Here is a 12497-nt window from a genome sequence, read left to right on the forward strand (position 1 = left end):
CCATACCTAACTTTTACATAGGAGTCTTAGATTCTAATTCAGATTATTTTCCTGAACATCAATCACTTTTCCCCTGAGGCATCTTCTCAGGTCCTACTAATTATTTATGTAAAAATTAACAAGCATATCCAAAGGCATGTGTTGCAACAAACAGGCTCATATATTTGAACAATTGGCATTCAGCTGATAATGCCATTTGGGGAGTATGTGAAGCCTTGCTGGAGGAAGGACTTCACTGGGAGTAGGCTTTAAGAGTTTATAACTTCACCACAGTTGGATTTTCCTCTGTATGCTTTGTGCTTGTAGTTGAAAATGTGATTTCTCAGCTTCTTACTTCAGCCTCTTCCTTTGATGCTGCCTCTGCTTGAATATGTGTTCCTTAAGTTGCCCTTAGCCATGGTGTTTTATCACAGCAACAGAAAAGTAACTATCTTAGTTAGGATTTCTATTGCTGTGAAGAGACACCATGACCATGGCAACTCTTATAAGGAAAACATTTATTTGGGGGTGCCTAGATTTTCAGAGGTTCAGTCCATTATCATCATGACAGGGAACATGGCAATGTGCAGGCAGATGGTGCTGGCTTCATCTTGATCAGAAGGCATCAGAAGTTGACTGTGACACAGAGTGGTAATCTAAGCATAGGAAACCTCAAAGCCTGCCCCCACAGTGACACACTTCCTATAACAAGGACATACCCACTCCAACAAAGCCACACCTGCTAATAGTGCTACTCCCTATGAGTTCATGAGGGCCAATTAATGCATGCTACCACAGAAACTAATACATAATGCGACTTTCTTTTCATCTTTAATAAAGTGTTTCAAACTAATTTATTTAGTCAGTAGGGGTGAATCTTCTAATTGAGCACCCACTCCAGTTCTCCATGTTTGATGACATTAAGTAAGGGTTTCTTTAGCAATAGGGCCTTACCATACCATCAGATTGTTGAGAGCAACTAATAGTCTGGGCAATAGTCTATAATGTTTGAGTATTCTATTGGACTTCTATGGACAATGACTCAATAAGATGTAAACAGTTCCCGGCACTAAAGATTTTGCTTAGTGCCATAAAATGTTTAGCTGGGGCACTTGTATAGTAATTCCATTTAAATTTCATTCACATACATGTATATTTTAGGAAGTTTCTACAGTAGTAGGTTTCCATTTAGTTTTTCAAAAGGAGTTTAATGTTGTCTTCCACATATTCCTTACTTTATCCTGCTCTTGCATCAACCCCTAGTTAATCCTTCTATTCTAGTTTCCTCTTTGTCTCTACATAACAATATATTCTATTTCTCCTTTCTTGAGAACTTGCTTTGCCTTGAACTCATAGAGATATGTCTGACCCTGCCTTGTGAGCACTGAGATTAAAGGCGTCACCACTGCCTGGGTTATTTAAAAAAATTTTTTGCAATATATTTTGGTCATGTTTTTCACCATCCCCAATTCCTTCCAGATCTCTCTCTCTCTCTCTCTCTCTCTCTCTCTCTCTCTCTCTCTCTCTCTCTCTCTCTCTCTCTCTGTGTGTGTGTGTGTGTGTGTGTGTGTGTGTGTGCATGTCTGTGAAGGCATATACATGCCACAGCACATGTGTAGAGGTCAGAAGACAACTCCCGAAAGTTGTGTTTCTCTCTCTCCTATTATCTTGAGGGGTCTACGTGATCAAACTCAGATCCCCAGGCTAATACACAAGTACCTCTACTGTCGAAGGCATCTTACTGTCCCTGTTCACTTATTTTCTGTACCTATATACCCAAGTTCACATACACACACACAAAAAAAATATTAGGTTGGTTCTGACCTAAACTCACCCAGAATGGACTGATAGAAACATTTTTATTCTTCAGAGTCCAGGGGTCCCACATGTAGCAAAAATCAAATAGTTTTGGTACAGACATCTAATCATTAGCTTCCATGAAACCAATTGCTGTAGGCACAGACTATAGCATCCACAAAATTACACACATAAAAATCTGTTCCATGATTTTACTCTTAAATTACAAAAGGACCAATCAGGAATTCTCCCTAGGGGAGAATAGCAGAGGCTTACTATTTCTCATGCTCATACTCTAAGACCCCCAAGGCTTGCAAGCAGCCAGGCCTTATCCATGAGGACCTCCAACAGTGAGGCTCTGCCCAGAGAACACTCTAAGGGCTGTAACTGATGGACCCCGCCCCTCTAGACTCAGGGAGTCAAGCTCTGGACTTGAAAACCCACAAGTACATACCCTAGAAAGCTCTACCCCCAAGAAGCCCTATATAAATTCTGTCTTCTGCTCAGTTTTCTGCTGCTTCTCACCTGAGCAGAGACATCTACCCTCCTGGATTTCCCCTCCCAATAAATCTCCAGAGTGAGGTTTGTTGTGTGGTCTGACTTTGCAGTATTCCTTGGCTCCCATATGCCCTTCAGAGTTATAATATTTGCATTAGGCAAACCTTTCTCCCTTCTCCCCTGGTGCAGAGGTGAACCATTTGCAGTGAGGAAATCTTCCCCCACAGAACTGTAACACTTCTGTTGGGGGAGCCTTTCCTCCCAGAGCTGTAACACTTACATATGCAAATTCAAATGTAAGCAGATAAACTTTCTTAGACTCAGTCTTCATGCTATACAGGCAAACATAGTGAGCACTGAAAAGAATAAAAACTTTGCTGTCCCATAACTATTCCTGCAGTTGTCAGGGTCTGTGGTGGTTTGTATGCAAATATACCCCAAAGGCTCGTCCATTTGGATGCTTGGTCCTCATTTGATGAAACTGTTTGGGAAGGATTAGGAGGTGTGTCACTGATTTCAAAAGCCTATACCATTCCAGTTTTTCTTTTCCTCTGCCTCATGTCTGTGCATCAAGATGTGAGGTCTATGCCACTGCTCCAGCACAATGCCTGCCTGTGTGCCTGCCTCCCTGCCTGGTGCCGTGTTCCTCACCATGATGGTCACAGACTCTAGCCCTCTGGAATTATGAGCCCCTAATTAAGTCTTTCTTTTATCAGTTGCCTTGGTCATTGCGTCTCTCCATAGCAACAGAAAAGTAACTATGACAAGATCAGAGCCTGGTGCCTCAAGCCCTGACAACACCCCATAGGCCAACTGAATACAATTGAATACACAATTTATAGTGAAAGAAGAAAAATACTTATTCAATGCAGCCTGTGTTGGACAGTTTTATGTCAACTTGACACAAGATAGAGTTATCAGAAAGGGGAGGGGACCTCAGTTGAGAAAAATGTCTTCATAAGATCTGGCTGTAAAGCATTTTCTTAATTGGTGATTGAGGTTGGAGGGCTCAGCCCACTGTGGGCAGTGTCATCCTTGGGCTGATTGTCTTAGGTTCTATAAGAAAGCAGACTGAGCAAGCCAGTAAGCAGCACCCCTCCATGACCACTACTTCAGTTTCTGCCTCCAAGTTCCTACCCTTTTGGAGTTCTTCTCCTGATACCCTTTGATGATAAATAATGATATTGAAGTTTAAACCAAATAAGCACTTTCTTCCCCCAAGTTGCTTTGGTAATGTTGTTTCATTATAACAATTGTAATCCTAACTAGGACAAAACCACACTGGAAGGAGGAACAGGGGTGTCTACTGGTCTCCCAAATCAATCTTCAGGGTCCAGGTTTAAACAGAAGTTCAGGTTTAAATAGAGGGTCAGAATTATCCATAACTAGGGAGTCCTGATCAAAGTGTGATCCCATTTGTCCATCATCTTTGCCTTGGCTGGTTTATTCTGCAAGGTGGTCTGACAAGTTGCAAATCTTTTTCTTGGAGACAAGGTTCCCTCTGTTCTACACCAGGCTCCCAGACTTTTCTTTCTTCCAGCATGAGATTTCTGGCGAAATTCCAACACCTTTGGGTATACTATCTCAAAAGTCTCATAGCCAAAGGGAGAGGTATACAGGAGTATCTTCATTCTTGCCAGATTAGTTACATAACCTATCAACAATTTAGTAAATGGCTCCAACAAATTATAAAAAATGAAAGTTTCAAAAAACCTTCTTTAATACTGGTGCCACGAGCGCAAACCAAACCTAGGTCCAGATTAAGAAAATTCACCACAAGTTCTCAGCATCATAAAACTGAGCATCAAGAATGCTCTTCACAAATAAGAAGAGGTCTTTTTTTTTACAGGTATGGATTTGAGTCTACAGGGAAACTATTGGGTTTTCTAGGTTCTTATGCTTCTTTTCAATTTTCTTTCTTTCTTTCTTTCTTTTTTTTTTCAGTACAGGGTTTCTCTGAGTAGCTCTGGAGCTTGTCCTGGGACTCACTCTGTAGACCAAGCTGGCCTTGAACTTTATGCCTCTTTTCAATGAATGGGGCAGTGGCACATAAATAGTTACAAGAAAGGAGATAGTTTACTAAAGAAGATATACAGAGGAGTTTGGAGGTGTGCCAAATCTGGCATATGACCCAGCTCCAAAGTAGCAAAATGACTGGTGGGTGAGGGTTGGGATATCTGTGACATTTTATGGTTCTTTTGCATAATACTCACTTTTCTTAAGTTCCTACAATGCAGGTATTTTGGTGTGTGTTCCCTTATTTGAATAAAGCCCAGGTAAGTAAAGGACTTCTAAACTTTCTGGTGCTTCCAAGTTTTATATGTGATTCTCTGGAATCTCCTCTGCTATTTTCACTTTTCTGGGCCTCGCTTTTCCTTTGCCAGTTATCAGTATGTGCTCAAGGACAACCCACACCCAAGGGTCTAACTCTCAGCTGCTTGGAATTCTCTTGGATTCCACCCTATTAGTGGCTGGGGTAGGGTAGAATCTTGGAAGGATTCAGGAGGGTTCAGTCAGTAACATATTTGCCTCCTGGCTGGCTTTACCAATGCTTGTTACTGGGGATGCTTAGTTTCATCAATCTATTGCATACATAGTTTTCCTAATCTTAAAGGAAATTATGAAGTAGAAATTGATAAAAGAAAATGAATTTATTTGTAGTTTGGCCAAATTAGGGACAGAAAAAAATCATAATTTTCTCCCACTATTCTTTCTTTAAAGAAACAATTTTCAAGATTTATTTATTTCATGTGAATGAGTGTTTGCCTGCAGGTATGTATGAGCATAGCATGCATTCCTGGTGTTCATTGAGGTCAGAAAACAGCATTGCAGCCCTCATAACTGTAGTTATGAGCCACCGTGTAGATGATGGGGACTAAACTTGGGTCCTCTGCAAGAACAAGTGATCTTAACCTCAGAGCCACCATAACCTCTCCAGCATTCTCCTGTCATTTCTGTAGTACTACTAATGTTTTTATACAAAAGTTGAAGCAAAAGCTAGTAATATACAACTGTTAATTTAATGGTGATAGAAACTGGCAGAATTTCTTCCTGCAGAGCAACTTCTTCTTTTGGCTTTACTTTAGACTATCCTTTTCCACAGCATGAGATTTCTGGAGAAATGAAAAGTAATTCTTAGAGTTCCATTGCTACAGTAGCCTGATAGATAACAGGTAAAGGCACAAGTTCTCTCTGGCATGAACCACAACTCCAAAATCAGAAAAAAAAATGCCCTGACTGTAACAGTCCTGTTTGTCAGGAATGTACATATTCTAAAGCAGTACCAGTGTTTCTTCTTTGGTGATCAGACCTGGGAAAGAATGGACCCCAATAAATAAGATTTTCCTGCTGAGAAAGGAAATGACTTAAGCCCTAGTGGCACCCAGAATAGGAACAGTTCTTGAGAAAGATTTGCAGCTAGCCTTGCAGGAGAGACCTGGAGCTGAGCAAAGGTGGGTAGGGGTCCACACCTTGCTGAACTGCTTAGGTATGCATATCTATTGCTTTTTGTTTAAGCCCTATGGTCAGGTCATAACACCTCTACCAACATGTATTTGGTGAGGAGGAGTCACTGGATGCCCATCCCTTCTCCCTATGTAGCCACACAGACTACATCTCCTTTATTGCTTTTCACTACTGCTGTGACTCCTTTAATGGACTTGTTGAGGACAGAACTCCAAACCTGCCCAGCTTGTTAGGGTACAGGCTATGAGCCCTAATTCTGGTAACACAGTCTTAGGCCAAGCATTAAAAGTTAACACTTTGTTGTTTCCACCAATATATTTTAAAATTGCCTTGATTTATAACTTCCTTTGTTCTGCAAACATAGAACATCATGAAACTGCTTCCATGTGTCAACATGGTTCCTGAATTAATTTAGCTCTGTGTTTCATTCCTTGGGCCATAGTCGCTCAAACTTGGCTCCAGAATAGACTATCTCATATCCCCTTTGAGGAGAGAGCTGTGCTTTGCATCACCATTTATAAATCATCCACATGATAGGGAATTGTAACCTTCCTGGAAGGAATAAAGATATTCTACTAAAACACTATGTCCCTTCCTGGATTAAAGATACAATAGTGGCATCCTTATGTCCCGTTCTTCTATTCTCTGATATTGTGCACCCCAGATAAATGGAATGTCCTTAGGAATCTCATAGGGAATTAGGAAAAGGCTAGGAATGTGATTCCAGCTGGAGGAGGGGCTTCTTTTCTATAAAGAGATTTGTCACAGTTGTGAAATTTGTCAAACCATTTAAAGGGCAGGCAGCAGTGGGAATGATGGTAGAACATACCTTGATCAGGAGTGCTTACCTATGCATACCTAATGCCCTCTTTAAACCTAAATCTCATATCAGGTTACTAGAAAACAGACTTATGTAGAGAATCGGATCTCTGTATCCCTGTTCCTAAATTGCTCACATTGAATGACTGTCATTTTTCTGATATTCACTATTAATTTGTCTTCTTAATTGGCCTATTAAATTGGCCAGAATTTCCATGACTGGGGCAATGACCCTAACTCTGATACTAGGATCACTCTCCAGGAACTACAAATAACTTCTAAAACTTAATATTAAAAAAAATCAAATAACCTAATTAAAAACTGAGCAAAGGATTTAGTAGTAAGTTCTCCACATATCAGGAACTAGCCAGAGAAACAGCTAAGCTAACTGAAGACCACTCTCTCCTCTCCAAACCCAATCCCCCAGTCACATCCTTAGCTCTGCAACAGAGCATCTGCTACAGCTTTCCTTCCCCCATCACATCTCCTCTGAATCCCAGAAACCTTCTTCTCCTAACCTCCCTCCCCCACGTGTTACTTTATCCCAGTCCCCAACTACAGTAGGCACCTCCACTAAAGCAAGGGCAGCTCCTCCAGGGAATCAGGTTGGCTGATTGCAAATCTTTTCCCTCAATTCCTCCAGTAGTTAAATTTCAAACCCAGCTGAGGTGCCTATTTATCATATCAAAGCTGGACTTAGCCAACAGGTTCTCCCAGCATCCCCCAGTGCCTGCCTGTTACAGGTTAGGGCTGGCATACCCCATGTCTTCCCTGAATTCACTAGCCCAGGAACTGGGCTGCCCTTCCCCAAGAGGCTCTTCCCTATATAATCCAGACAATTTGGATACCACCCTTTTTTGTGCCTTTGGCCTCTTGCTGCTGCATCTAGTGCCCCTCTCTCCCCTCTTTCTTCCCCTCCCCCTCTCCTCACATGGCCTAGCTCAGTCTGGTCATCTCCACTCAGGACTCTCCCAGATGTTCCTGCCTCTGACTACACTCTCCCTTTTATCTACAATATACTTTCTTCTCCACCATACATAGAAGCAGGCATGTCCTTTCCTTTGCATTTCTTTCTCCCAACCCCCTCATTCTTCTGGTGCTGAAACCTCAGGAGTGGCTTAAATGAATTCCCTCTCCAGGGAACTTGCTGCTTGGAACCAAGCTGCTGATCTGACTCTGCTAAGGTATGTAGGGATCATTTGAATCTGCTGGCTTCTGCCACCCACCAAATTTGATTCTAGAGTCTGCCTATTCAGTCACTTCTTCTGTCCACCATAATTAGCCATCCATCATCTCTCCTTATTTATTCAGCAAATGTACTCTCTCCCTGCTTTGATCTTTTGGGCTTCCCACCATGTGGGCACACTACTTGAAACATGCTTCCGGGCCTCACCATGTGGGCAATTCTACTTATAAGACACTTGCACCTCTCCAGCTGTTTTCCTTTCTGCCTGCTCTAACCACTGCTCTCTCCTCTTCTACTGGATAAACTTCACTACAAACCTTCCTGTTTTGTCTACCTTTACTACAAAAGCCACATCAATGTGCCAAGAAGCTTCCTCACCCTACTGAGCCCCCATCCCATGGGAAAAGACACCTTTCTTCTGTGACTTGGGACATTTCACCCTAACAAGTCTTTCAGTCCACTTGGGGACATTCCCAGATTGAAACTCTTCTTACCATGTTACTTAACCCCTATGCTTCCTCATGGCTCCTCGGCTCCTTCCTGGATCTCCCTCACCTCCCTCTAGGGGCTGCTCACATGCTTCTGGTCCTGCCAGCCTTTCCTTGTCCTCTTTCTCTCTGAGCTACCTGGGCCCATATGCTTCTAGTATCCCTAAATTCAACAGCTTCTCTATGCTCCTGAGGCTCCTGACCTCTGTACAAATATATTATTCATGATTTATTAACGCTTGACTGGGGATTCAGAAAAGCAAAGTCAGCCTCAAGCTATAGAGATCAGGCAGTGGTGATACACACCTTTAATACCCATAGCCAGAAGCTAGGAGGTGGTGGTCCACCCTTTAATCCTAGGACTCAGGATTAAGAGATAGATGGATCTCTATGAGTCCAAAGCCACCCAGATCTACACAAGAGTGATCCGTCTAAAAGAGATTTATAGCTCACACTTTTAATCCCAGCACTAGAAGAATATAAAAGACAGGAACAAGTAGTGAGTAAGAAGCATTCATTGTTGAGCCACACTGAGCAGAGGCAGCAGTCTGAGGCTTGGTGAGAGATTGTGAATCAGCCCTTTCAGCCTGAGCTAGAGGTGAAAGCTAGTGGCTGGTTGCTTTGCTTTTCTGATATTCAGGTTAAAGCTGGAACCCCAATTATCAATCTCTAGGTCTTCTATTTTTCATGTTACAGGAACCCTCCTTTGGGTTGAGTTCCTGCTCCTTCTGCCTTATGGCTACACTGTTCTCCGTCTCTTGGCTGCCTAAACCTCCCAGTGGTTGAGTTCTTTTCATGACCTTTCCTCCCTTTCTTCTTAGACTCAGTTTCTTTCTTGAACTCAGAGATTTTTCTTAAAGCCTCACTGTCTTGCTGAAAATGCCTTGTTGTCAGTATAGCTAGATGGCCAAAGATAGCATACTTGACTTTCAAATTCTCACAGATTGTAAAACTTCCCTCACTGCACAAATAATCCCAAAGTCTCTTATCTCTAAGGCTTTACAATTTTCCACTCTCATTTTTTTTTATGTGTATGATTTCCTGTGCTCTGCTCTCAAGCAGTCTTTTAAGGCTATTGTGTAAACACTCTTTAATTTAGGATTGGATAGTAAGATCACTGGCTTCCTTTAAAGAATCTGTAAAACATGCAACAAAATTTCACTTAAAACTTGTAGCAAAAGGCTTATAGTTCAAACCTATACATAGGAATTTTAATTTGCTGCAACACACTACTTACACAATTCAAATTTTATCTAGAGTATACTGCATATGAAACAGGTTCAACTCTTGTTTAGAAAAACATGTTTTCAGTAGTAATCATGTGGCTCTCCGCCATCTTGGCTGATAACCTTCAAGATGTAAGCAGTCACTTACCATAAAGTACATACCATGGAACTGCAACATCTTAAGATGACCACATGGCACAAAGCAACACTGTAAAACTTCTTAGTCCTTAGGAGCTCTCTGTTTATTATTGTATCTCTTTTTAAATTAAGGATGCCATAAAATGTCTCCAATCATCTGGATTAGTAAGAATTTTTTGTACAATGACACAAATTTGAGGTTATGTTTACTACAACATACTATCTATGTGATTCAACTTTGGTTTACAATATACTCTATATGATGATGAGCTCTTAAGATTATAAAGGTCTATTCAGATTAGCAAAAGCTGTTTTAATATGCATGCTAACTAATGTCTTTGTTGTTTAACACCAAGCCACTTGAAAATTTAGATGAGTAACATATATTTGATAATAACATATATTTGACAAATAAGATTTGTTGATAGATAAGGTATATTTGATAATCAAGATTTATAAATTCCTACGGTCTACTCAGGTTCACAGTAATATTTGTTCAGCTTCATCTTTGATCACTTTAAGCTTTAGTTATCTGGATAAACTAAGCCATACAAAGAAACTCCTGCAATATTCTATAGGGGTGTGTCTGTTCCCTAGAGGAAGTCCTTTTCCCAAGGCAAAAGTCCCCATTCTCTCAGGGGCTTGAAGAAAGTTCCTGCTCTCTATAAGAGGAGTCATTCTCCTTATCTCTGCCAAGAGGAACTTGTGGCCCTCTAGTAACATATAACTGCAGTGCCTACTAACTTGTGAAGGTCACTGCTAGCCTCTATGCTCCCCCAGTCCTTGCTCACAGATCCCACCCAGCTCACAAACCCCCTTTCTACTCTTCCCATTTAACCCTGGATGTCTTATCCTGTTACTTTTTCCTTTCCTGGGAGACAGCCTTGGCAGTTTAGAATAAACTTTTTTTTTTCTTCTCACCCATGGTTTGGCTATTTTAGTTTAACTGCACCCATTTCCATTCTTGGTGCATTATAGAGGGATAAATAAAGTTGACAGTATCCTCATATAAAATATTTTATACTTTATGATCTTCATTTCAAAAGTTGTATATATTTAAGGTTAAACCTAGCAGGAATAGAAAATGAAATGTAAAGTCCCATTCTTATAAAAAGCTACTAACTTATTGTAAACTGTTAAGGATAATTAAGAAATGCAAATCAATAGCCACCTTGTAAAAGATCAAATTCTTTAATAGGATCAGAACTATACTTGTAGTTATACTAATTACTAATGTAATTAATTATAGGAATAAGCCTTATTTAGCCTACTGTGTGATTTCAAAGTTAAGCCTAAAACAAGCAACTAGAAACAAGCAAAGTTTGTCTTTTGAGATACACATAACAGACTAGACAGATGATCCTCAAATGCTTCAGAGATCTGCAGTAAATGCCAGGAAACTTTTCATGATAGAGAAACATGTTAGTTCCTGGCAGCATCACTGATATCCTCAAATGAAGATGATGGGCATCGAAGAACTCCACATGGAACTTGCTTTAAATGTGACAAGTTTAGACACTGAGTGGGAAAACTGCCCTTCAAGTCTCTCACTGCCAGGACCCTGTCCAGACTGTAGACAACCAGGATGCTGTGGTGTTGATTTCCCTGCTTTATATAGACAAGATAGGCTGGTCCTTCAAAGTTCCTACTCCACGAGAAAGTCTGTCAAATCTTCTGGGTCTGGCAGCCAAAGACTGATGCTTCCCTGGGACCTGTGCCCCAATAACCATGGAGAACCCTGGTGTAGCTTTCCAGGCAACTAATAAGACTCTGCCATTTTTAATAGAGATGGAAGCTGTATGGTTTGTGCTTTCTGTTTACTCAGGTAAATTTTATCCTTCTAAGGTCTTTAATAGTGCTGATGACTACTGATAGTATTGTCAGTTTAACATCAGAAACTAAGGATTCAGCTGCCTTCTCAGTTCTCTTAATGTGTAAAAATCAGAGCCACCCCAATAACAGCACTTGGGAGGCAGAAACAGGTGAATATGAGTTCAAAGACAGCCTGGTCTACCGAGTAAGTTCCAGGACAGCCAGAGCCACACAGAGAGACCCTATCTCAAAAAGAAAAAAAAAATATTCAGGCTACAATCCTCTCTCTCCTAGAGCTATTACTAAGTCTAGACATAGTTTACATTGTTATCAGACTAAGAAAAGAGATGAACTCACAGAACAGGTTTCAATGTAACTTTTTACTATTCCTTTATGTAAATGAACTCACTTTACCCTGACTGTCTTCAGTAATCAACCGCCCATGTCTCCTGGTGAATTAGATAGAGAGAAGGTGTTTTAAGGGGTAAAGTTTATGTAAAGATATGAAAGCCTAAGATATGAAGATTTAAGAAAATGTTTTAGGTATTTTTTAAGAAGGTGTTTTTTAAGGTGAATAATTCGAAGTTATAAAGACCTGGGGATGTGGAACTTAAATTGTGATATGAAAGTGACATAAGATGTATAAATGCAAGTTATAAAGGTCTGAGAACAGAAAAGGTTAACTTGTGATAGGAAAGTGAGTTAAGGTGTGTAAATCCAAGTTGTTGATGTCTGAGGATGTGACTGTTTGGGTTGTGAGGGTCTAGAAAGGTGTTTTGAGGTGTGTGGATGCAATTTGTGAGGGTACAAGAAGGTAGATTAAAGTATATGAAAAAATATGTAAGATTTCTTTCCCTGCCTATGCAATTTTTATATTAAGACTTCAAAAGTTCAGAGTTTTAACATTAACCAGTGTAGTTCTGATAAGTCATTAATCTAGCTCTGGTAAGCACTGACTATTATCATAGTCACAAGCTCAAGATTTAAAATTTTCTTTGGTTGTCTTCTAAATGTGCTTCTTATTGTAGTAAGAATATCTGTTAATTACACACTCCCAGTCTTCTGGAAAGAGTGTCTACACTTTTATCT

This window comes from Phodopus roborovskii, unplaced genomic scaffold (genome assembly GCF_943737965.1).
Source record: "Phodopus roborovskii unplaced genomic scaffold, PHOROB, whole genome shotgun sequence".
NCBI classification, from domain to species: domain Eukaryota; kingdom Metazoa; phylum Chordata; class Mammalia; order Rodentia; family Cricetidae; genus Phodopus; species Phodopus roborovskii.